The sequence below is a fragment of the Mustela putorius genome, unplaced genomic scaffold, assembly GCF_011764305.1.
Source record: "Mustela putorius furo isolate JIRA1106 unplaced genomic scaffold, ASM1176430v1.1 tig00000832_pilon_pilon_pilon, whole genome shotgun sequence".
NCBI lineage: Eukaryota > Metazoa > Chordata > Mammalia > Carnivora > Mustelidae > Mustela > Mustela putorius.
This window is the reverse complement of record NW_025421491.1, coordinates 4,947,854-4,973,554: the sequence shown is the minus strand read 5'-3', so window position 1 is coordinate 4,973,554 and position 25,701 is coordinate 4,947,854.

Here is a 25,701-nt window from a genome sequence, read left to right as displayed (position 1 = left end):
GAAATGTTTCTTTGAAAGAGGCCACTGGATTTCAGAGTCAAAAGTGAGAAATTACTCCTGTGCTCATGCTCATAGGAGAACTGCAAGCAAAGAAAAGGTCATGTGAACAATCCCTATATTAAGAGGGTGTATGGTGCACCTGAGACTAGTGAACAGAGTGGCATTAGAAGTTGGAAAGGTGGACAGGAGCCAAGGTCAGGAAAGACTTGATGTGGGGGGTGCCTGAGTGGCTCAGTTGGTTAAGCATCTGCTTTCAGCTCAGGTCATAATCATATATATATATATATATATATATATATATATATATTCTTTATACATAAGAAAAATGTTTTGTTCTCCTACCACATAACAAAGTTTCATTCCCCTGAGGACAACCTATAACTCATAAAGAATGCATGACTTACAAATTACAATTCAACAAATCATAGTAGTGATTTGGATATAGAGTAAAAAGGAGGAGATCAGGTTTTTTGTAGCTCGTATAATTTGATGGTGTCTTTTCTGAGAATGGGAACAATGGAAATGGACCAGATTTGCGTGAGGTCAAGCAAGATTATGGGTAATCTTTTAGCATATCAAGTCTGAATTATCTTTGAGAAATCCAAATGGAAGTTTTCATCCAAGTGGCCATAGAAATGAAGTTATCTGTCATTCATTGCTTTTCTGAAGGTAACTAATATTGTGCTGCTTATAAAATCTGGTACCAAAGGTCTGTTGCATCCCATTGATAATATTGGACTTCAGAGGGAGGGGTATGGACTAAGAATGAAAGAGAGTGTCCTGGCTGAACGGCCACAGTGTCTGAGATAGAAAGAGAAACCCCACACACATCCAGGGAGACCTGGGGGCAGGGTCTTTTTTTTTTTTTTAACTCTCTTGATTAAATCTTTCTGCCAGTTGGAAAAAAATGAATGAAGAACTGAAATATTTCTAAATGTCTTGTTCTGAGAATACAGAAATAAAAAATGTATCAAGACCTCATATCCATAATGAGGGAAGGAAATTAAATGAGTGCATTTTAGGAGAAGCTTTCTTATTTTTATCTAAGAGTAGATAAAGTTTAATTTGGTTTTGAGAAATAGGAAGGGTTGTCACTCTAATATTCAAAAGCAAAGTTAGTTAAAAAATAAATTTAATTAAAAAATAAATAAATTTAATTAACCAAAATTAATCAGGCAAGCAATGTTTATGTGCAAAGAAAAGAAAAACTGACAGGATGTGTTCCTTACGATCCAGTGTGTACCATGTTTGATTTCTGCCCATTAGGCCATTCTACAACTCTTGTCCAATTGCAGTGCAACTAAATATCTTCAAGGGGACATGCAACTGATTTATAATCAATAGAAACAATAACCAAAGGTGGTCTTTTGGGTGCTTTCCAGCTACTGGTTATTACAAATAATATCCTAAATATCCACCTAAAGAAGAAAGAATGTATAACATATATTGTGAAATTTTCTGCAACTGTTACAACTCCAGAATACTCTGGAGTTTAAGGACTGGGTGGAGAGAACATCAGCAAGACTTGATCATTTATTTCAAAAGGTCCTACTCCTACATGTACAACAGCATATAGAATATTCCTAACTGTAGGTTATTATAAATTATTATAAATAATTTTATTATGAGATTCTTACATATACCTTTGGTACATGTATGCAATTCTGATGATACTGTTAAAACATAATTTTAAAAAATTAAAAACACGACTGTCATGCAAGTGTAAAATAAGGTCATGTCAATGATTCAAGAACTAATTAATAATAACTAATCATTAATGAAAGAACCAATCATGTGGTGAAGTTTGTTCAAACAGCATTTGAGAAACAAGAACTTAGTTCATTAGAAAAGGTACACTGAAATAGGGTACTTAGTTATTTATTTTTATTTGAGACATTTGTTTAATGTTCTGTAGGGCAATAAACCCTAGTGTTTAGGAACGTTCACATTTCCATATTCAGGGCATGGAAAATAGAGTTAATATTTTCTGTATACATCATTTATTGTTTCAGAATTTGAAATGAACATGTATTAATTTTGTAATTAATTATTTTATAAGACCAATAAATATTCCAAATACTTTGCAAAATGGAACAGGAAATTACTAGATAAATAAGGTAATTGTTTTCTTTGTATTGTGCCTAGGAGATACCAAGATTTTAAAAGGAAGCCTAAAAAACCAAGAAGGATCACCAGGGCAACTAAAGAATATAAAGATGTCTGCAATAATTTGTCTGTCATGAATGAATAAGGGAATTACTGAAAAGGAAAAGTTAGGACAGAATTTTAAAGGCTGTTTTTTTTCCTATGGGTTCTTGATTCTGCAGAGGAAAGGAAGAACATACTGTCTCAGTGTGAATATTCTGGGATATGCTCGGGCTCCACAACTAATAGTACATGTTGATTGCACTTGGCAATAACAAAATATAGGGAAAATAACCAATGTCGGGACAAAAATGGAGACATTGCTAGCCAATTTTATTATGGGTACAAATTTTGTACTTCTTAGTGTATGACCCCGAAGTTCATATAGAAAGAATATTCAAGCAACCTAGCCCTCTTTTTATCCAAGTCAGTTATTGGCCAAGCCAGAATGGTCATTAGATAACTCAATAAAAACCCTGCTTCAAGTCATCCTATAAGAATCCATGGTGCAATTGCAGGGTCATAGGGAAGTTCTATTTTTAATTTCTTGAGGAATCTCCACACTGTTCTCCAAAGAGGCTGCACCAACCTGCATTCCCCCCAACAGTGTAAGAGGGTTCCCCTTTCTCCACATCCCCTCCAACACATGTTGTTTCCTGTCTTGTTAATTTTGGCCATTCTAACTGGTGTAAGGTGGTATCTCAATGTGGTTTTAATTTGAATTTCCCTGAGGGCTAGTGATGATGAACATTTTTTCATGTGTCTGATAGCCATTTGTATGTCTTCATTGGAAAAATCTCTGTTCATATCTTCTGCCCATTTTTTTATATGATTGCCTGTTTTGTGTGTGTTGAGTTTGAGGAGTTCATTATAGATCCTGGATATCAACCTTTTGTCTGTATTGTCATTTGCAAATATCTTCTACCATTCCGTGGGTTGCCTCTTTGTTTTTTTGACTGTTTCCTTTGCTGTGCAGAAGCTTTTGATTTTGATGAAGTCCCAAAAGTTTATTTTCGCTTTTGTTTCCTTTGCCTTTGGAGACATATCTTGAAAGAAGTTGCTGTGGCTGATATCGAAGAGATTACTGCCTATGCTTCCCTATGACCCTGCAATTGCGCTCCTGGGTATTTACCCCAAAGATACAGATGCAGTGAAAAGAAGGGCCATCTGTACCCCAATATTTATAGCAGCAATGGTCACGGTCGCCAAACTGTGGAAAGAACCAAGATGCCCTTCAATGGACGAATGGATAAGGAAGATGTGGTCCATATACACTATGGAGTATTATGCCTCCATCAGAAAGGATGAATACCCAATGTTTGTAGCAACATGGTCAGGACTGGAAATTATGCTGAGAGAAATCAGTCAAGCAGAGAGAGTCAATTATCATATGGTTTCACTTATTTGTGGAGCATAACAAATAGCATGGAGGACATGGGGAGTTAGAGAGGAGAAGGGAGTTGGGGGAAGTTGGAAGGGGAGGTAAACCATGAGAGACTATGGACTCTAAAAAACAATCTGAGGGGTTTGAATTGACGGGTGGGTGGGAGGTTGGGATACCAGGTGGTGGCTATTATAGAGGGCATGAATTGCATGGAGCACTGGGTGTGGTGAAAAAATAATGAATACTGTTATGCCAAAAATAAATAAAAAATAAATTAAAAAAAAAAAAAAAGAATCCATGGTGGACCCAACATTTTATAGAAAACTATTTTAGAAAAAAAGACCATTCTTTAACATCAGTTTAATATAATAATTTATGGTCACTCTAAATATTACATTATTACGGAATTCTCCTACCCTGACAAAAATGAGATCCTACTAAATTTTATACTAATCATCTAATATGGGTCCACATATAAAATTTCTACCCATTATTTGGAGGGAAGAGGAACCTCAGTTTTCTATGGGTTACTTCTCAGATACATAGAAGAGAACAAAACCACTAAGAATAAATTCCCTTAAGAAACTTTCTTCTCTTTGGGGCTATGGAATGGGGTTAACCATTATTTTTCAGTTTTACAAATGTGAGCCATATTGAATCCATTTGGTGGTCTAACTGTATTCTACAAAAACAAAGAAACAGAAAAAAAATATGCAATCAAAACCAAAAGTTCTATTGGAGGAGTCAGCATAGCTGAAGAAGTGTTATTTTTATTTATTCTAAAGAGAGTTGTATTCAGCATAATACTTCTAAACAGGAAGGATTTTGGAGTCAGTTCCACTTCAGAAAAACACCTATCTGAAATGGAGTCAAGTTTCTGGAGACTTGAACCAGATAGATACCATGAGAATACACTTTTATTGTTGAATGTGGATGACTGCCATTCTATTCTAATAAAGAATTGAAATCTGGGAGCTTCTCCTGCCATTTACCCTACTTGGTAGCCATCGCAGCAGTCTGGGTGTGGGTTGTGGTGAAGTGTGTTGTAGTTCTGGCGTTATTCTGAGTTGGATGTTGCTGTCTATTGACTGCCACATTCCGTAGGAGAATTAATATGCATATGCTATGTGCAGTGCAATGCTAGAGTCTGAGCTGATTAAAAAGGTACCAAAATGCTTCCACTATTCAAAAGCCCTTCAAGTTCATCATGACACATATGAGAAAAGATGAAAGTTTACTCTTCTGGAAACATAAACATCCCCTATATAAATAAACAAAGACCTCTACAGCAGTGTAAATTGTTTGTGAAAATGGTTTTACTTGGGAAGAAACAAAGAAAGCATTAACTTACTGCCAGATTAAACAGTTCCTACTGTACATATCTTTTTTCTTTTAATCTATACCGAGAAATTCAGGCTCATGTATTTGGCACTTTAAATATTACATAATATTTAGAGGTTTTGCTTTGCAGTTGAATCTTCTGAACATTTCTTAAAGAGGACATAAAAAGCAAAACCATAAAAGAAGACAATAAAAAAAGACACATTAGAATTAATCCAAAACTGAAGAACTTAGCCCTCTGCACGATGCTGTTACAAAATGAAAAGACAAGTCATAGATGGCAATATTTTCAGTATTTATCAAATATATTTGACAAAGCACTTGTATCAATATTATACAGTCTTTAAAATTCAGTGACTCAGTGAGGAAACAAACCCAATTATTAAACAATGTACAAAAAATTTTAAGACAATTCAGAAAAGATCATTCACAAGTGACAAATAAGGGCATGAAAAGAGTTCCATGTCACTACTCATCTGAGAAATGCAAATCAAAATGTAAACGAGATAAGTAAAGTCTATAAAATGAATACAATTTTAAAAATTGACAACAGCATGTGTGAATAAGAATGTGAAACAATTGGATTTCTCATACATTCCTGATGAGAATACAAAATAGTAAAAACACTTGGGGAAAATAATTTGGTAGTTTCTTATAATGTTAAATATATAGGTATGCAAAACATCTAACTCAATGTGAACTAATTTGAACTTCTTTGGGTTTTACATAAAAATTAATTGTGAGGAACTCAACTGAAAGATTATTTTATCTCATAATGAGACAATAAGAATGAAATAAGAATAATGAGATAAACTGACAATATTGTTCTGAGATGATTGTGACAGAACTCCATTTGTTTAGAAAGTGATCTTATATATTTTTAAATAGTTCTCTATGTATACTTTTGACAAAGACTAATGGGATTGATTTTATTTGTCAGAATAAACAAAAGTAGTCCCATTCCCAAATCTATAACTAACTTGTTTATGATCTTTGCTGGAATGCTTAATTCTCTGGCCATGAGTAAAATAAAAATGTTACCCTATTTCTTATCTTTCTTGTGGAGTAATTGTAAAGATAAAATGACATATGCATATGTAAGTTTTTGGAAATTCTGAAACACAATCAGTGTGAAACACTGATAGAATGTAATCAGTTATACTCAACTCTAATTTTATCAATTTATTTGTATCATTATTATGTATAGCGAAAGGTCTAAAATGATTGAACCTGATTTTCTCTCATCAATCATTAGGTAATAAACATCATAATGACTAAATAGCTCAATCTGTAGAAATAAAAGAAGAATAGATTACATGTATATATGATTATAGAAATGTTTGCTTTGACTTTATTTCAGTCATCCTGGAAAATAATTCTGTGTAGGGTAAAATTTGCAAAGATTATTGAAAATTTTCTTTATGTAAGTGCTTCAGGACTTTTTTATTTTAAACCTGATGTTCTTATTATATAAATACTCCCCTTGGTTGCAAGAGGTAATAGTCGTTATAATACTGCTTTCAAGTTCTATAATATATACCATATGAAAAAACAGGATGTTTCAAAAACAAAATTCTTCCCAAGAGGTGATTGTTAGATGACTCTTTTTGAAATCATGCTTCAGTATTTATTCATATGCTTCAGAGAAAAATTTGGCACATTTATTAAAATCAGTGGGAGAGGGTCACCAATTTTAGATATGCTGAACTAGACTTTGTAGTTTGCCAATTGTATTAAATCATAATTAGTAAAAATAACAGGAGAACTGCTTTAATGTTTTAAGAAATCCAATGACCCACAAATGTTGAAATAACAAAACTGGAGATTGAACATGAAAATGGTTCTCAAATTATAACAATGAATTAGAAGTCAAGTGTTCAGTTTTTACTCAAATTGAAACTCTTCAGCTGCTATTAGAGACTAGTTTTTGTACAGTTTCCAGCTGAGGAGTTTTGAAAAACCCAGGATACATTGTAATTTATAAATTCAACACTAACACACATCTTTCTGACATAATGAATATATGCAGCCTAATAATCTTTTGTTGCACACCTGAAACTAATGCAACATTGTGTGTCAACTCAAACACCAAACACATATGATATCCTTCCAATTGTCTCTTGAAATTGCCATTTCTTCTTACACTTTATACTCCAAAGATAGGGATAACATCCTACTTATCTTTGTATCACTATCCCGAGGAAAAAAATCAACAATTGCCATATTCCCAAGTGTAAAATATTTGAGTCAACAGCCATTCTGAGCCTGAAGGCTCATCTCTAAATATCTGACATACACTAACTAGTTTTATCCTCATATAAATACTACAAAATATTTATTAGTTCTGCTAGTTCACTTATGACATCAAGTAAACATGACAGTTAATATGTCCTCCAAGTTCAACTTTAATAGAAAATTTAATATCTGTACTTCTTTAAGTCAATACAATTAACATTGCAAAAAGTATTTTTAAATGATCCTGAGGATAAATTAGAGAAATTATTGCAGAAAGCAGAGTAAAAAGCATGACAGAGATCAAATGATAAAAGACTATACATAAGTAAGGAAACAAAGATTGGTTTTAAGAAATGTAAGTGATCCTGATTTAAAACAAAGGCAGGAAGTTTTCCTACTGCTTCGATTTTTTTGAAACAGCTTCAGAAGAATAGGTATTATTTGTTCTTTGAAAGTTTGGTAGAATTCCCCAGGGAATCCATCAGGTCCTGGGCTCTTGTTTTTTGGGAGGTTTGTGATCACTGCTTCAATCTTGTTACTAGATATTGGTCTATTCATGTTGTCAATTTCTTCCTGATTCAGTTTTGGAAGTTTATAGTTTTTCAAGAATGCATCCATTTCATCTAGGTTGCTTAACTTATTGGCATATAACTGTTACAGTAATTTCTGATGAGTGTTTCTATTTCCGTGGTGTTAGTTGTGATCTCTCCCTTTTCATTCATAATTTTATTAATTTGGGTCTTCTCTCTTTTCTGTTGGATTAGTTTGGCCAATGGTTCATTGATCTTATTGATTCTTTCAAAAAAGCAGCTTCTAGTTTCATTGATGCGTTCTACTGTATCTTTAGTTTCTATCTCATTGACCTCTGTTCTAACCTTGATTATTTCCCTTCCTGTGTGTGGAATTGGCTTAATTTGTTGCTGACTCTCTAGTTCTTTAAGGTATAAAGATAGTTGGTGTATTATGGATCTTTCAATTTTTTTGAGGGAGGCTTGAATGGCTACGTATTTCCCCCTTAGGACCGCCTTTGCTGTATCCGATAGGTTTTGGACTGAAGTGTCTTCATTCTCATTGGTTTCTGTGAATTGTTTAAGTTCTTCTTTGATTTCCTGGTTGATCCAAGTATTCTTGAGCAAGGTGGTCTTTAGCTTCCAGGTGTTTGAATTCCTTCCAAACTTTTTCTTGTGGTTGAGCTCTAGTTTCAAAGCATTGTGATCTGAGAATATGCGGGGAATAATCTCAATCTTTTGGTATCAGTTGATCCCTGATTTGTGACCCAGTATGTGGTCTATTCTGGAGAAGGTTCTATGTGCATTCAAGAAGAATTAGTATTCTGTTGTTTTAGAGTGCAATGTTCTGTATATATCTATGAGGTCCATCTGGTCTGATGTGTCATTCAATGCTCTTGTTTCTTTATCGATTTTCTGCTTAGCTGATCTGTCTATTACTGAGAGTGGTGTGTTAAGATCCCTTACTATTAATGTATTCATATCAGTATGACTCTTTATCTTGATTAACAGTTGTCTTATGTAGTTGGCTGCTCCCATATTGGGGGCATAAATATTTACAATTGTTAGATCTTCTTGGTGGATAGACCTTTTAAGAATGACATAGTGGGAAAAAGAAGAATCTGAAATAACTGAAGAAATTCTTTTCAAGATTAAAACTAGAAATTGATAGAATATGTAAATCATATCAATAGTAATAGAACTCAACTTGAAGCATTTACTGTGTTCTCTGCAAGTATCTATAAAGTATACCCTTTCTAAAATAATTCTTTGATAAAAATGAAATATGAGGAAAATATAAAAGGTGTGCTATGATAACCTGGAGAGAAAGTAATAAATTTTACCCAAAAGAGCAATATTCTTATTGGTTTCAGCTACCACTCTTTGAACATTAAATTTAAGAAGATATATGACAATCATTAAAGGACTTTGAGAAGATTTTTTTTTTTTTTGCTAAGAATATTCTTTGTATTCACTAAATAGGTCCCTCTTTTATGCACCAGCTCTGTTTCCAGATTCTCTCACGGTTAGATTGGGGACATATGACTGAATTCCTGTCTGTAGAAGGTGGAAGAAATTTGTATAAGATAATTCTGGTTCATAAAAACCTCCTAATGAATCAATCAGTCTTCTCCTGCTTTCTGCAGCAAATTAGAAATCTGCTCATGTGACTGAGCTATTGATTTGAAGACCCTCAGAATCCTTGAATCACTTCTAAGGGAAAAAACATAGTTGCAATTGTATTGTGATGTTGATAAGAATAAACTTGTTGCATTAGTGTCTTACTGCTGCTATAATAAATTGTCATAAATCTCTTGGCTTAAAAGATAAAATTATCTAACAGCCCCAGAGGTCAGACACCTAAATGGTTCTCACAAAACTAAAATCAAGATGTTGGTCCATCTGCATTCCTTCCAAAGACATTAAGGTACAATCCATTCCTTGCTTTTTCCAGCTTCTAGAGGCTGCCCATTTCTTAGCTCATGGTCACCTCACCCCCCTTCTGCTTCTATCATCACCTGTCTTGACTCTGACCCTCATGCCTCTCTCTTATAAGGAATCTCATGACTATTTCTGGATAATCTTTCCATATCCAGGGTCTTTACTTAATCATATCTGAAAATTCCCTTCTACCACATTAACATATTCAACAGGTTTTAGGAATTAGAATATGGACATGTGGGGGGGGGCACTATTCTGCCTACCAAACTTGGATTTGTAAAATCACCAAGATTTGAGAGTGTATTTTCTACTCTAGATTTGGGGCATATTTGCATAGCCTCACCGATTAGGACAAATGAACAAAACAATTTTTCTCTAGAAAATGTTAACATGGAAACAAATAAGTAATGCTTCAACTATGTCATGCATATTCCTTCTCTTTAAAACTGTTGAAAATATACTTTTATTGGGAAAATAAAGCAAACTTTCTAATTCAAGACTGTGGCCATGATTGAAACTGACCTTATCAGGCACCCACCTCAAGTTTTAAAGATTTGTATGCTGTGTCTTAGCCGATCGTTATTCCACTACTTCTGTATCATGCACCAAACCAGAAATGTGTCTGCTAGATACATCCTTCATAGTTTATTCTAGATTTCTTTGTTCTGACATCTATTAAAAAACAACCTGGTACTTTCCTATACCCATAATTGCTAAATTTGGTTCAGGCTTTCACATGATTAGAACATTCTTTATTGAAGAATTTCTAAATTAAAAAAAAAAAATTTTCCTCACAGACTTCAATGAGGTAACATAATAACTACCTTTTTTTGTCAAAGAAACTAAGTGATAATATTTTACATGTTTAAATCCTGTGGTAAATCTCTTGCTTCATATAGTAAACGACTATTTCATTCTAGCTTCCTGGCAGTTACCATGTGTCCTTTTGTTAATTCTCTTTACATGTATTTTCTTCTGTTACCATATTAGTCAGAGCAGTTTGACAGCTTTAGCAAATAATTCCAATTTTTACTGGCTTAAAACAATGTAACTTTTTGTCTGTTCGTGTTATGTTCCAAAGCAGGTTGGCACCATGGGAGGCTGTATTGGTCAGCTCAGGTTGCCATAACGAGTACCTTAGACTAGGTAGGTGGCTTTAACAACAGAAATTTATTTTCTCAAAGTTCTGGAGCTTTTAAATCTGAGATTGAAGTTCTGGCTGATTCAAGGTCTGGTAAGAGATCTCTTCCTGGCTTATAGATGCCTGCCTTCTCAATGTGTTCTCATATGGAAGAAAAAGAATTCTGAGTCTTCCTCTTCTTATAAAACCAACAATCTTATTGGAGTTAGGTCTCCATTCATATATCCACATTTATCCTTAATTATCTTTTGAAAACCTGATCTCCAAATATAGTCACATTGGAAATTAAGGTTTTAAGATATAAATTTGGGAAAACACAATCTATGACATAGCATTTTATTCCTGTCCTCCAAAATTCATGTATTTCCCTAATGGAAAATATATTCATTCTACCCCTAACAACATCCAACAATTTAATTGATTCTGGTATCAATTCTGAAGTCTAAAGTCCAAATTGTTATCAAAATATCACCTAAATCAGGGGCGTCTGGGTGGCTCAGTGGGTTAAAGCCTCTGCTTTTGGCACAGGTCATGATCCCAGGGTCCTGGGATTGAGCCCTGCATTGGGCTCTCTGCTCAGCAGGGAGCCTGCTTTCCTTCCTCTCTCTCTGCCTACTTGTGATCTCTGTCTGTAAAATAAATTTAAAAAAAAATATATTTAATATATATATATATATATATATATATATATATATATATATATATATCACCTAAATCAGATATGGATGAAACTCAAGGTCGGTTTCACCAGGAGGCAAATTTTATCTTCCACTGTGAACCTGGGAAAGTAGACAAGTTATGTGCCTCCAAAATACAGTAGTGGGACAGGCAAAGGATAGAGACTTCCATTTCAAAAGGGAGAGACTGGAAAGAAAAAAGAGGTAAGTCCCAAGGAAGTCCATTAGATCCTAAGGCTTAAGAGCAACCCATTTTGGCTAAGTATGCTGCTCCCCTAAGCCACTGAGGTGGTGGTGTCATCTTCAGAAACTATGGGGCCAGTGGTTCAATATTGGGATCTCTACCCTGTGGGGGCCATGCCCTCAAAGATCTGTGGCAGTCCCACTTGCAAGGATTTGCAAGGTGGTCCCACACAGAAGGCTTCAGTTAAAGGCTGTATGGGCTGTTAATACTGAAGCAATGGTCCCACCCAAATTTCTTCTAGGGTCACTCTTCCCTTTTTTGAAGAATAGTGCACATCCGCAGTCAAATAACTTGCTGGTCCAATCCCATAGGATCTAAAAAGCCCAAAGCCTTTCCTTCATTTTGTCTCATATTTTCTGTCCACTTTAACCCCAACTGGCTGTGACTATACCAGTATAATCCCATCTCTATTCCTGGCTTCTTGCAGAGATGGCTGAGTAAGTCTGTGAGTCAAATATATAATCTCTTTATCAAATGTTTTTTTGGCCACACCCTTAGTGTTCTCAGAACAAGCCTTCTCATTTTTTGAATATTTATAAATTGGGAGTGTTCCCAATTTCCCAGTTTTGGTCCCTTTTAGCCTAACAAAAAAAATTTTTTCCCCCACAAGTCTTCTGTCTCTGAAAGGAGACTATAAGTGATTAGGAAGATCCAAGCTGCACCTTCAATACTTCTTAGAAATCTCCTCCACTAATCATCCAATTTCATGACTTGCAACTTCTACTTTCCACAAAACACTTGCTCACAATTCAGCCAAATTCCTTGCCAATTTAGAACAAGGATCACCTTTCCTGAAATTTCTAAAACCTATTCCTCATTTTTCCCCAAGACTTCACAAGAATGGTGTTTAAAACTCCATAATTCTACCACCATTCTGCTCACAATAATCCAGGCTTTTTCTAGCATCCACTTCAAAACTCCTCCAGCATCTACCCGTTACCCAGCTCCAAAAACACTGAAAATGTTCTTAGGCATTTGTTACAGCAGGATCCCACTTCTCAGTACCAAAATCAGTATTAGTTCACATTGGGCTTCTATAACAAGTACCACAGACTCTGCGATAGACTGAATGTTGTGTTACCTCAAAATGCTTGTTTTGAAATCTTAACCCCCAAGATGCTGGTATAAGAGACAGGACCTTTAGGAGGTGACTAGTTTGTAAGTGTGGAGCCCTCATGAGTGGGTTCAGTGCACTTATAAGAGGGACCCCAAAGAGTTTTCTCACCCTCTTTCCATCACATGAAGATTCAAGAGGTCTATAACCCAGAGGAGGGCTCTCATCAGAACCTACCCAGTCTACTACACTGATCTCAGATTCCCAGTATCCAGAACTATCAGAAATAAATTTCTCTGATACTGTGATATCCTTGAATTTTTATTTTCTTTTAACTTGTTTGGTGCTAGATCAGGCATTATGAAGGCACTGTGAGCTGTTTCTTTGCTTTAAAAGGGTTAATGTATGTTCAAATGTATTTAACTCTGTTTAAAAGAGAAAAGTTACTTTATGACATTTGATTTTAAGTACAAATAGTGTTTGTAATTCATTGTGGGTATAACTTTATATTACTAGAAGTTTCTGTGATTCTACATAAAAGTGCATTTCAAGTTCTCATTAAATACAAAAGTGATATTATCAACCAAAGAAACACATCTTTTTATGCATGTTTGACTTTTGCCTACATAGTGCCAGTACAAATTATCCAGAAAGTGTTTCTACAGTATTAATATGGTTTTCTACAGTATTAAGATGGTTTAACTTAATCCATTTGGGAGATCAAAATTTACATGTCATTTAAAATAACAATTTCTCCCCCAAAATATTAATATTAAATTTGTATATTGTATCAAATATAACCCTCATGTTAGGTCTCAAAGTAAAAATACATATATGCATGTAGTTTTATATATTTGTTTACTTTATCTTGTCAGGTATATTACCATATATTTTTATTTATATATATAAAAGAGAAAGTGAGGCACATTGACATTTTTGGAAGTTAATTTGAGCAAACATTGATTAGAATAAAGCAGCACCAAATCAAAGGAGCATTCCACTAATGGGAGCCAAAGACAAGATTTTTATACAGAAGAAGCTGAAGCAAAGCAGGGAAATTATTTGATTGGCTATAACTTAAGACTTTGTCTCATTTGGGAAAACCTATTTTATGCCTGTGATTATTTTTCTAAGTTTCATTGCCCCAGAATCCAGGGCATTGACTCTGGCTTAAGTTTTGGTTTGCTTACATGGGCTACTAAGGCATGAGAACCACATCAGTCTAATTGCTTCCTTGTTTAATTACTTTTAACACATATAAATGTACAATTATAAAAATAAACCAGTATATAGAATGTTAAATCCCAACATTAATCAAAGATAATTATATCCTTCTACAATTACTATAAAGTCATCAATAAAAGCATTCCCCAATCACATGGCTTGGAAATGCACCTCAGGGTTGTATGTGTGTGTGTGTGTGTGTGTGTGCTGCATTGGAAATTATTGCTATAGCTAACTTATCAATAGAGCAAGAATTTTTATGTTTGTTGAATATAAACATACTAAAAGTTTGTATTTTGTATTTATATCAGGCCTTACATAGATGAAGAATTCAAACTCACCATCTCATTTACTTCCTTCAACCATCCTGTGAGGCAGAAATAGTGAGTAATAATTTTTTTTCCTACATAAGGAAGCAGTTTCATAGTAGTTCAATGATTTATCCAAAATTATCCCATTGCACTTGGTGGGTTGAGAAGGAGGCAGGACAGCTGCACTGTTTTTCTTGAGATCCATATCCTTCTGCTTTGCTGAATTTTACAGGAAACCCAATGGTGGGGGCGGGGAGCCCTTGACCTCTGGCTTTCTGGTGGGGCTGCTGTGGGAGACTGGAGTCAAGGATAGCAATGGGAGAGGAAGGAGAACCCAGGCACTCCTGTGGTGTCTCTGGTTGAAGTTGGTTCCTCGGAGGCTCCAGCTCCTGACCACAGCCCGTCCGTCACAAATACAGCAGCTGGGAGGCAGCCATGACTTCTGGACTCTGGTAATGCCACCTGTTTTTATTGTCCTTCTGGTCCAAGGGTGACAAGAGCTTCCTGCTGTCGTTAATTTCTGGGTGGCCTCACTTGCAGCTTTAACCATTTTCCTGTATCAATTAACCTAAAGTAGTGTGATCTTTCTGCCTAGATTCTAATGGCCATCTGAGAAATACCAACAGTGATTCCATTTGTGAAAGTATTAAACTCAATCCAGTTTTTCTCTTTCATGAAATAATATCCTTTGCTTAAAATGAGGAATAGCTATATTTACTCTCATTATATATTATTGATATAAACCACATGGACTTATTGTTGCTTTTGAGTTCCTAAAACCGTTTTCTATTGCACCCCTTTGATTAAGATAAGACACTTTGTGTAAAACAGAACAAACAACACACAAAAAAATCATAATTACATGACAAGGACTAGTGATAGTCCTTGCAAGGTCAAGGTCAAGGAGTTAATGCAATCCTTGCTCTGCCTTTCAGAAGCTGGAGGACCCTGAATTACTATGTCCCTAAACCTGGGTTTAAAGGGATAATTCACAGGACTTGGGATTTTTTATGAAGAATGAATGCCTTATGTACGTGGGAGAACACAGTGTATTGCCTGAATCATAAGCACCAATAAAAGTAACAATTTTTTAAAGATTTTATTTACTTATTTATTTATTTGAGAGATAGTGAGACCGAGAGAACACAAGCAGGCGGAGCGGCAAGCAAAGGGAGAGGGAAAAGCAGAATTCCCAGCTGAGTAGGCGGCCCAGAGTGGAGCTTGATCACAGGACCCTGGTGGGTAAGGGACAGGTGGACTATGTAGGGAGAGACAGATAGGGACCTATGCAATCAGGCTCATAGAAATCCCCAAAATGTGGAGGTCTACCTCCACAGGGAGGACTACCCTACCCTACCCTAGGACCACCCTATCCTTGGACCACCTTACCCTAGGCATGTGGGTATATATACATGATATATATGTGTATGTATATGTGTACATATACCATTGAATAATGCAATTGAAATATAATTTTTTAAGATTTTTAGATTTTAAACTTCAGGAATTTAAAAATATATATCAGTCTATACTTTTAATGCTTTAAAAATATATTTTTTTTGAATATAACAAATTAATTTCAAAGTGTTTGTATGGAAGTATTTTGCAACTGAAAAATATATTCTTAAAGAATGTATTTTTTAAAAATCCAGTAAAAGATCTAATTACCCTGGATTTACATGCTAAGGTCTAAAGATAATGTAGAAAACTATTTGGGAAATGTAAGATAAATTAGATAATTTTTTAATGTAACTAGTTTTAGAGATGAACTAAATTATAGCAGAATGGTCCTCATTTGGTTGTCTCTAAGATCTTAATTTATTTATCTGTTCTAGTATTGTGTTCTTAAGGATCCTTTTACAATCACCTGCAGAAGTTTCTTTTAAAAAAATGTTGATGATGTACTTGAGGAAGGACAATTTCTATCTAATGTTTGAAAGAAAGAAAAGTCCCAAAGCAAAAAGCAGAGTAAAAAATAGGCTTAGGGAAGATGTCTACAGATAGAATTGGATAGAAACAAGTTCTATTTTTCTTGTGTCAAACACGAAAGAAAATACAAATGATGAAGACAAGGATCTCCATAACTATGAAAATTCATAGTAATTTCAGGAAATATTACAAAAAGCAAATTTCAAGCTCTGAAAAAATTAGTGGTCAGTGGGGACCTTAAATTAGTGAAAGATCCATTTATTCCAGCTACAGCTGACTTCCATATTATAGAAACACACTATTCTGACTCATTCCAAGTATACATTATCCTAAAATCAGATTTCAAAATTTAGCCAAAATAGAGCTTGAAAGAACATTCATTATGTAAAATCACTTCTTGTTTCAATTCCCTCAAAAATCCCTAGGCTCTGTATCAGTAAAGGCTACATATGTGGGATAGGTTTTGAATGTATATAAAACACAAACGTTCAGTGTAACAATAGAAATCCTTGATTTGCCCTTTTATTATGTACCCACTAAGTTTATGAAGATCTATAACGGAGCTCTGTAAATCATCCAACAAACTCCAAGGGTAGGAGTCTTTGTGGAATTCAAGATGTTAATATTTCCTTTCTAACCAAATTAACTCCACATGTTTTCTGCTGCAACTAATCTCTTTCCTGTGGAATTAGGCATGGTCTGACTCATTCTTTATTTTTTGAACATGACAATTTACTCCAGAGTAGCCCTCATTTCACATAGCCTCAGGCTCCTGGCCATTGCTCTATAACCAGCATGCTTGCTGATCTTTGTAACAAAGGTGTGGAATTATGGGAAAAATCCTAACACTGCTAGAATACCAATCATCACATAAATGCCATGCTTTAGTTAGCATATATTTGAAGGAAGTAATTTCTTATGTGTCTACAGAAGTTTCCAATGCATGAAGTACACCCAAACATATCTGAAAACAATAAGAGTTATATTAACTGATAATGTCTTACATGTCAGACCTTTATCTCCACTTATAATACTGCTAACCCTAAAAAGGTAATATGGATAATATAACCCCCATTTTGAACATGAGAAGACACAGTCCCACACCTAATCAGTAATCGAGCAGATATTCAAACCAAATCTCCTGGCTCTAAAGCCAACAGCTTCGAACTACAGCATATCCATCATTTGCTTCTCAAAATGACTTCTGCAGAGGCAGAGTAAAAGTCAGTGTGGCTGCTTAGATTTATGAACAACCCTCAGGAAGGTGAAGTGACTATTAGGGCCTCAAAGCTTAGAGCTAGAGTCTGAACTACAATGTCCAGTCTCATGGTTGTTTTCCTCCATCACTTAATTCACTTAGAGAATTTTGCCGAAGCACCTTCTGACAGCCTTCTTGGTGGAAAGGAAGGATAAAAGGTAAAAAAGGAGACAAGTAAGAGCTGAAGCATGAATACCTGAAGAGCAGAATCCACAGGCAATCTGCCTCTGTACCCATAACACCTAACATGATGTCTTAAACATAGCGATAATGGGTATTTAATAACAATAAATAAATAAATAAACAAAATGAATAAAAATAATATAAAAACTATTGTGGGTTTTTTTTTTTTTTTTTGGTTGGTTGGATGGTTTGCCCACTAAAGAGCTTGCTATATTATTATAAAGATTATCTGACTGGGTATCTGGACAGCTTGATTGAGTCTTATCCCACCTCTCATTTAAGTTGTTATTCTAGGAAATTGTCTTCATCTCTCTAGGCTTAATTTCCATCATGGATGTAATAAAGAGGTTAGATTAATTTTTCAACTGTTTTCAAATATGGATGAACTATCTGTGGATAATCCACACATGGGGGACTAACCTGTTCTTCAGAGTCCTTTCCACTGCAGGACAAGATCTGGTTGTAGATTCTCTGACCATAAGAGGAAGAGGATATCCATTATATTATCTATGTGATCTCAAAGGTTTTCAGTAGTAAAAGACAGCAGTAAAATGTCCCATGCACTTGATATTTGCCTAGCACCTTTTTGTTTTGTCACCCATTCTTTCTTTCAGCAAGCAATTGTTAAAGGGCATCTATATGAAAGTGCTGTATTAGCAAGACATTCAAAATAATAATAGCTGGTCTTCTCATTGGGTTACATATGAGATGCCAAAGAGAAAAAAGGGAGTGCTTAACAGTACTTCCCCAGTGAAGTGGAAAAGCTAACATTTGAACCTGAAGGGAGAGTAGGAGATAATGGAACAACAAAGATAAAGGGCTGCCTCAGCCAAGGAAACAGCATGACATGATGTCTTTGGGGCACAGCCAATGTGGAGAGGATCAAGAGAATGGAGGCCAATGAAGCTGAGCCCCAAAGGACCTTGTAGACCATCGAAGTTGTCCTGTTCTCTTATGGTTATAAGTTATCACTTAAAAATTTACTCAAGGAGAGTATGACATCATTAAATTTACATTTCAGAATATCAACATGGCAGCCAGTGAAGGGGAGGGGAGGATGGATGGATGGAGAAGAGTTCTACAATGGACAAAGCAAGAGAGACTAAATGCCTGAACCAGAATTGTCACGTTAGGGATGAGGTGCTACATGACACTGTGCCACACTCAACACAATTCAAGTTTCTTGTCATTGCCATCCAAAGAATAACAGTGTGATTTATATTGAAAGAAATTTTCTCAAAAAAAGTAAAATGTGATAAAAGCCAAAAATGTGACTAAATAACAACTAATACAATTACACTAATCCTTTGAGACAACATTGCTATATTATCTCCCGATGACATGGTTGCAGATGTCTTAAACTAGAATGAGATGTAATAGAACCCTATACTTGCAAGGTAAAACTCAGTAGTAATATACTATTCTAAAAATAGACTTTAATGCCAGTCCTCATTTGTTGGCTTTCATGTCCTATTTGATTTGCTTCACTTGGAAGAAATCAGATATTCAGCATATCATTGTAGATTTTTTAATGCAAATGTTTCAGTTCAACTTACCAAATTACTAGATTTTGTTCAAAAATTATCTGAATGTATTTTTACTTTAAATTTATTTTTTTGTTTGTTTGTTTTCTAATTCATGATTGAAATTTTAACCACTGCCTATATCCCTCTCTCTCCCTCTCACTCTCTCTCGCTTTCTGCTGTGGATCAAAATCTCCAAAACATGTACATAAATCATAAATATAGAGCCTGCCTTAACTTCTGATTTTTTTTCACCTCCACTAACACTCTTAGTGGTTATTCCAGAAGCTGCCATGGGCACCCCCAAAAATCCATTGTAATATTCCTTATGTGAGATCACAATGACCGTGATCAGAACAACCACTCATGATGAGCAATCCAATAATTAAAATGTAAAATGGAGGCGCCTGGGTGGCTCAGTAGGTTAAGCCTCTGCCTTCAGGGTCCTGAGATCGAGCCCTGCATTGGGCTCTCTGCTCAACGGGGAGCCTGTATCCCCCCTCTCTCTCTGCCTTCCTCTCTGCCTACTTGTGATCTCTCTCTGTCAAATAAATAAAATAAAATAAAATAAAATAAAACAAAACAAAATAAAATAAAATAGTAAAATGTAATACCATCAAAAATACAAGAAAAAATAATTCAAAATGAGATAAAAGGCAGAAAATAAGATAAAAGAAGTGATTTCATTGATCATGAAGTATTGTGTCAGAAAGAAAAAACAAAAAAATTAAACAATATTGCAGGTCACTCTTTCACCTACAATACAATCATATCTGTAAATATGCATTATGACATATTTAGTTCAACTACATATAATGGATTAGGAGGAAAAAGAGTGGCAGCCATGATTTCCTTAAATGGAGAATAAATTGGGAAAAATAAAAGTTATAATACTAATAAGAGTGTTGTAGTCTATAATTAATATTTTATAAAAATTCTCTTATCTATTTCCAGTTTTAGTAAGTTTAGATGGAACATGATTTAAAATATGTATATTATACCTTTAAAAAGGTATTTTATCAATAAATACTTCTTATTGAGTTAATTTTTCCCCACTTTCTTCATGACCAAACTTTTAAATAATTTTATTCGTTTCTCTCTTTAGGGTTCACATTTTAGATGCCTTTGATCAACAATTTCCCCAAAATACTCATAGTTATATGTAAGGTCTTCAAAACCTACACCAGCTTTCAAAATCTTCTATAAATGCCCTTTAGGGTACTTTCATCCTTCCACTAATGAGATTCACAGATTTTAAAAAGACAGTCCTGTTGGTACTAATAAAAACTTAAATAAAGAGATACCCCTTCCAGTATTTCATCATATATGATGGCTCTAAAATTACATATTTCTTTTTTACTAACTCTCATTTTACTTGGCAATGCCCAGATGATTTTATTTTTATTTCCTGTCACAGGTAGACCTCTGATGGCATAACCATATTTTAGGTTTGTCTTTCATTTGAAGTTCATTATCTTCATCAGGTAGTATGAAATCAATACCTTTGAAGTCAAGGTATTGAGTGAATTTACTGAAAACACAACCATGTCTCTCATTCTGCTAGCCAAAATATACTTGATGATCATAAACATGAAACTCCAGACCTCAACCTGCTTCTGAGAAGGCAAGATGAATGTGCCCTTGGGAGTGCGACAATCAGAGATACGGTAAATTACCTTGTCCAGGCACTGGCCAAGAGGTACTGTGGGAAAGCTCCAGGAGTACTTAAGGTACATGAGCTAATTTGTTTCCCATGGGCTTGTCTCTCAATGGCTTGGTTGTGGGCCTGCTGAAGGGAAAAAGAAATTGTGTTTCTTAGCTTCTCTCAAAATTGCACACATTTCCACTTCTGAAATCTTGTTTTATTCACATTCAATGGTTATCAAAGTTAACAAAGCCAGATGACTATATGACTTATTGTGGAAAAACTATTTAATTTACATTTATCATACACATACAATGTCATAACTTTCTGTATTACATAGGCAGCCTACAAATGATTAGATCTTTGGGGGAAACGTGGGGTGTGTGTGTATGTGTGGATGTGTGTGTGTGACTGACTGTCAATAATCAGCCATGTTCCACACAGGATAGATTTTTCTTTTGATACAAATTACTGTTAAAGGAGGCAGAAAAGAATTGTGGAAGCCTATCCTTATTTTGAATATATAATGAGAATCTACTATGTGTAACTCACTGTATTTATTAGATATTCCTTTTTTTTTTTTTTTAAAGATTTTATTTATTATTTATTTGACAGAGAGAGAAATCACAAGTAGGCGGAGAGAGAGAGAGAAGCAGGCTCCCGCTGAGCAAAGAGCCCGATGCGGGGCTCGATCCCAGGACACTGAGATCATGACCTGAGCCGAAGGCAGCGGCTTAATCCACTGAGCCACCCAGGCGCCCCAGATATTCCTGAACAGAGAAGTAAAATAAGTCATTTTTAGACCAAGTAAAATTAATACGACTTAACACATTATTTTAAGGACTTTTTTTGTTTTTTTGAAGAAAAGATTTATATTATATATATTTTTAGAAAAGTAACTTTTGACTTAAGGCCATCAATATTCTTAACTTATATATAACCTAAGGTCATACAGTTTATCATTTGTTTCTTTAATTGATTTCTACCTCTAGTTAAAAATAAAAAAAAAATAAGTGTTCTCTTATAAAGACTTCTAAAAATGTTTAGGAATGGTCCCAAATTCCCAAATGTGTTTATAAGTTAGATCTTATAAGAGATACGAAGTAATCACAACAGTTTTCACCATTCATATGTCTGACATTGAATCACATACTAATCAGACCTCTGGCTGAGCTTTCTTGTAATTAAAGGTTCATATATTATGCAATAAGCTGGATCCTAAATCTTCTTTTTCCAACTTCTTCCCAACCAAAATATATTTGTCTCACATTATACCCGTTATTTTCTGAGCAAAGTGTCTAGTTGAACAATATTTTCACACTAAGGTATTAATGATTTGAAGACCAATGAAATATCAATTAATTGAAAATAATTGTACCCTCAGCTACTGAGGAAAAGACATATTTTAGAATTAAAAGGCTTCTTTTGGGGGGTGGTGCTTCTTGATGCTCTGGAATTCCTATAATCTGATTGCCCACCTGTAAAAAAGATATCTTTCTCTGGTATGTAACAAGGAAAATTGAATTCTGTTTTGGGACATGTTTTCCTGTCTTCTTCCTGCTTCCCAGGAAAATGCATATTTTAGGAATAGATTGCTTATTTTTGCTATGTTTTCAGGCTATAAGGAGATTTCAAAATATGAAGTGCTCCCTGAGGGAAACAAAAATACTCTCAATTCACAGAGTTATACATTTGATGGCAATAAACAGGACTTCATCACATAATTGCAGCAGGATGGGGTATACTGTAACTCATAATTAGCTAGAATTCCAGAAGAAAAGGAGCATCAGGAAGACGAAGATCAACCTTGGTTCTCTCATCTAAGGATAAAAGGTTTCTGTTAACATGATCCCAAACAGGACATGATGGCCAAGACCTACTTGTGCTGTGTTCCATGCTACCCAGAGATGTGAATATTTGGTTCAAGAAAGTCTTCAGAGAGTAAGGAAAAAACTGTGAGAAGTACCTGAGCACAAGTGGCTGCAGATTGTCCACCATAAACATTCACTGAGAGATCTCTGAGAACATGCACAAACGGTAAGACTTAGATAGAGTTGTCACACTAACAACTGAATGAATGCTTTTTCTGGACAACATAAAATTCAAAATGAATTAATTCTCTTTTTTCTTCTTTGACTGCCAGAGAGCTCATAAAGCTAAACCTGTAGACCTACTTTCAGTAACAATATGGGAAATTATAGCATGTTTCTCCTTCCACAGACTTTCCCTGATGTGTTCTTTGTATCTCCAGCTCTATTTTCTATGGTCCTAAATTATTTTTTTTCCCTATTTTGTTTTATTATTTCATATCTAATGAATTGCTCCAATCTCTTAATAAGATTGAAAAAACATACAAATCTACCTCAATCATTAACAAAACAAATATATAATATTAAAATTCTGCTACTGTCTTGCTTTTTCTGTTTCTTTAGAATGACTTTTAGACTTGGTCAAATTGTAATATTTTTGCAAAAATAAAAACCAATTCTCTAAATACCATTATTGTCCTCAATTATAGAAAGGAATATCCTAGAATTGCAAAGCCCAGTTGTGATTCAGATCCTATATAATAGAAAGTACAGGACAGAATTGGCTTTTATTCTCTTCCTTGATTATTCCAGTCAGTATTCCAGTATTTATATTCCAGTAATTATTTCTTAATTCCTCCTGCAGAGACTTGGCTTTTGGCCCCTTCCATGCAGAAAATGACCAGACTGAGGATACAAAGATTTCTTTTTTTATTATGTATTATAATTCAGTATCTTATTATCTATAATTATATTATATTACATTATATGTATTTGACGTATTTAATATAATGCATTTAGTATAACATAGTTAATATAACATTGTTAGTATAATTTACTTAATATATCTAATATAATATATTTCCTAACATATATTAATAGAAAGATGAAATTCAGTTTCTTCCTTACAAATGTCTCTATCTACCTTTCATCCTTTAGATTTTTTGATGTCCTGCCCCCTTTTCCTCCCTCATTTTAACTCCAAAGCTTTTATAAATGTTTTTTTATAACATGCATGATAAGGGAAGTACTTATTATTCATGAGCATATTTTTTAGTTCATTATGCCTCCAGAACAGTCACCAGACCAAAATATCTCAACCCCAAGAGTATCCAAGTTGCTGCCCAAAGCTGGGAGAACCAATGTTGATTCACATGAGCTAATGTTGTCTGGCAAAGAAGAGAAATAGAACTAGAGAACTAGAAATCCCCCTATGTAGTTGAGCTAGATTTGAGGTATTGGTGTTATGGCAAGACCTGGGTCTGGAGTTGCATGTACGTGAACCTCAACCCTGCTACTCAATTTGGACAGGCCCTTATAAGGCCTCAATTTCCTTATATCTAAATGAGTATTGTGGGTTTTGGGGGCATATAGTGCATGCTCAACTAAATGCTACCTTTAAAAGTGCTCTAAATATCTAAACAATATATTTTCAATGTGACATACTTAGAATTATGTCATTGCTCATTAAATAGGTAGTATGTGTACAAGCACAATGCCAGCTGCCTAAAATATAAAAATGAACTTCCTGTCTTCAGGTAGCAAAAGCCAATACAGCCATAGGCCTATAAATGTTTATCACACAACTCATTAAATGGTCTAAAGCATTTTAGAGATCAGGGAGAAATTTTGATGTTATCACAATTATTTTGCAGTCAGGACGTACTATGGTTATGTCAGCTCAGCTAGCCACAGGGTGCCCAGATTAAATATTAACTCTGGGTGTTTTGTGAGAGTGTTTCCAGAAGAGAGGAACATTTTTTAAAACTTTTTTTAAAGGATTTTATTTATTTATTTAAGAGAGAGAGCAAGCAAGAATAAGCAAGAATGAGGCTAGGGCAGGAGAGGGAGAGGTAGAAGCAGACTTCCCACTGAGAAGGGAGCCCAAGCCCAAGGGGTTGGTGGGGACTCCATCCCAGGACCTCGAGATCATGACCTGAGCTGAAGGGAGATGCTTAACTGACTGAGCCACCCAGGTGCCCCAAGAGAGGAACGTTTGAAATCAGTGAACTCAGTAAGTAGACTACCCTCACCAGTGTAGGTGGGCATGAATAGAACAATGTATACCAGTCAGCTTTTCCACTTCTCAGGCTTCTCTGATGCAGGATGAATTACATTACCAGCTCTCCTGGGTCTTTAACTTGCAGATGGAAAATCATGGGATTTCTAAGCCTCCAAAACGGCATCATCTAATTCTTCATAATAAATCTCCTATTGTTCCTGTTTCTCTAGAGAACCTTACCAATACAGGAGGCCAGAAAAACTAAAATCCTATGTAACTCCCAACAATCTCTCCCACATGATTATTAGGGAGGATAACCAAGGGCCAAAACAGAACAGGAACAAAAGTGTCATGCTATTGGTTGCTGTATTCTCTAACTAATAACCCTGGTTAAAAGATAAATGGACTCACTTGGAGTGGCTCAGTCAGTTAAGTGTCTGACTCTTGATTTTGACTCAGGTCATCATCTCAAGGTCATGGGATCGAGCTCCACGGTGGTTCTGTGCTCAGCATGGAATCCACTTGTCCCTCTCCATATGCTCATCTTCTCTCTCTATCTCTCAAATACACAAATAAATAATATCTTTTAAAAAAAACATAAATGGAAGCTCCTGGCTTAGGTTTTAAGTCTGAAAGGAACCTTTTAAGCATCTTCATTACCCTAAGACCACCGCATTAGAAATATTGAGATCATCATGCTCTGGGATAACTGCGTGAAAGAGAAAGATATGGCGGGAGTCTATTTACCCAGACGTATACAGCATGAGAAGCCAAAGAAAAACCACCAAAATTTAGGAGGAATCCCTGACTTAGTTGAACAATTCTGCAACATGATATAAAAAGGAGGACAATGAGAAATCCTAGAGCCCAGACCCTTCATCTTGAAGCTATACCCAGTGATTGCACACATACTAAAAACTGTGTGCAA